This window comes from Eurosta solidaginis, chromosome X (assembly GCF_040869045.1).
Source record: "Eurosta solidaginis isolate ZX-2024a chromosome X, ASM4086904v1, whole genome shotgun sequence".
Classification (NCBI taxonomy): Eukaryota; Metazoa; Arthropoda; class Insecta; order Diptera; family Tephritidae; genus Eurosta; species Eurosta solidaginis.
The window spans coordinates 114,893,985-114,895,814 of record NC_090324.1 but is presented as its reverse complement, the minus strand read 5'-3'; the positions used below and the strand labels follow the sequence as shown (position 1 = coordinate 114,895,814).

The following is a 1,830-nucleotide window of genomic DNA, read 5'->3' as shown; positions in this document are numbered from 1 at the left end:
ATTCAGTTCGCAGGATAAAACAAAAAACGATTTTTTAAAACGATTTATAAAACAAGTGCATCGTAGCAGTGAGCTTGGATGGATATAAGATTTTCTGGCCCGAAGCGATAGCTTATACTCGAACTCAGGGCGAACCAGCAGCAGCAGCACCGCCACACCAATCCACGCTAGTAATTACGCATACCGCCAAGTCTATAGCTCAAGCACTCCACGCACATCATACCACCACACGACTTTGAATCTGTCGCATACACAGTCGGTGATGTATACACGCGATTGGCGTTCAGCGTTACGTACGCCACCAACTTATCGAATAGGAAATCGAACATTACGTTTCAATTATCATTTCGGGCTGCTCACGTGCTGTGTTATTCTGTTATGCTTTCTATTTGCTTATGTGCGCACAGGTTCACAATCTTCCTCAGATATAGCATGGGGTAAAAGTTTTAGCAGTTCAACACGTAGTACCGCTGCTGTCAGTATAACCAGAAATCCTGATTATTTAGCTTACGATAAGAAATATCCACTTACGCCACCCATAGAGGTACACTCCAGTGAGTTGACATATCGTATGGGTATAGCAGCTGATTTGGATACAAACTCAAAAGTTGTAGGGAAAGATGGTAGCACAGTATGGCGCAGCTATTTAAAGAAGGGATATTTAACATATCGCAAGTCAAAACCAGAAATCACTGTCAAAGGGGATGGTGGCGATCCTGTTAAATTAGAATCTGCATTTTCGCTCAAAGGACGTGGTATGGAGTTATCAGAACTCGTAAGAGTTGCATGTCGGTTCAATGGGCAAGGAGTGGACAACCAGCGCTGGTGAATTTGAAAATAAGATCCAATGTATGTTAAAGTAGTAGCGCCCAAAGGAGAGGTGCGTTCATGGGATTGGGCATTCAATTATAAATTTTTGCGTCAAGAAGCAATGCAAATTGCATGGCCCGGTTATATGATACGTGAAAGTGGTATTTTGGTCAGCACATCAAAGGAAATGGTACTTTACCAAGACGCTGCTCGCGTGAAAAGTACAACGAAACGCGCGATGAACATCTGGGTTGTAACTTACTAATCGCGGCAGATGAACGTTTTACAAAAATTACAACAGTTCCTTTAGACGCCACGAATACAGCGCCCACACATGGATATTCAAGTTTCAAATTCGTACCCAATACTGATGACAAAATAATAGTTGCTATAAAAAGTGAGGAAGTAGAGGGTAAAACTACAACATTCATAAACGCTTTCGATATTGAGGGACACACAATATTACCAGAGCAACGTATTGATACAGATTCAAAATATGAAGGCTTTGAATTTATATAGTTAAAAGCGCTGATGAGGAGTAATTAAGATACAATAACTTTTAAAAACGGAAAATCATATACTTTACGTATGCAAGTTTTAAATATCATATAGCAAAAACAGACAGCTAGCCATCTGTAAACAATTCTTTTAAGCCTTTATATATGTAATCCGGTTCAGCAAAAATTGTTAAGGCCTACAGCTGCATACACAAAGCATATACGACGCAGATACCGATTTGCCATACGAAAATTAGCACTAAAAAACACGTTTTGCTGTTTTGTTCTAGTGTAAGTTTGTTAACAAGATTTTTGTTTAATATAATATATAGAAATCTAGTTTAATAAAAAAATTAGTTTTATCATTGAAAATGAATAATACCATGCTAGTAGGTGCGTCTATCATATCATCCGTATGTGCAATTACCAACTCATCGTTGTAGTAGTTTTCCTTAGCCATAAGCTCAATGTTTTACTTTGCCAGGTTAAGTAAATAATGCAAGTTTTTGTATGCAGGTCCAGT

General features: G+C 38.6%; 1 pseudogene; it reads left to right on the top strand.

Annotated features, from left to right (window-relative positions):
- The first annotated feature begins 262 nt into the window (after positions 1 to 262).
- Positions 263 to 1,329, top strand: LOC137234225 (soluble calcium-activated nucleotidase 1-like; annotated as a pseudogene).
- The last annotated feature ends 501 nt before the right edge of the window (positions 1,330 to 1,830 follow it).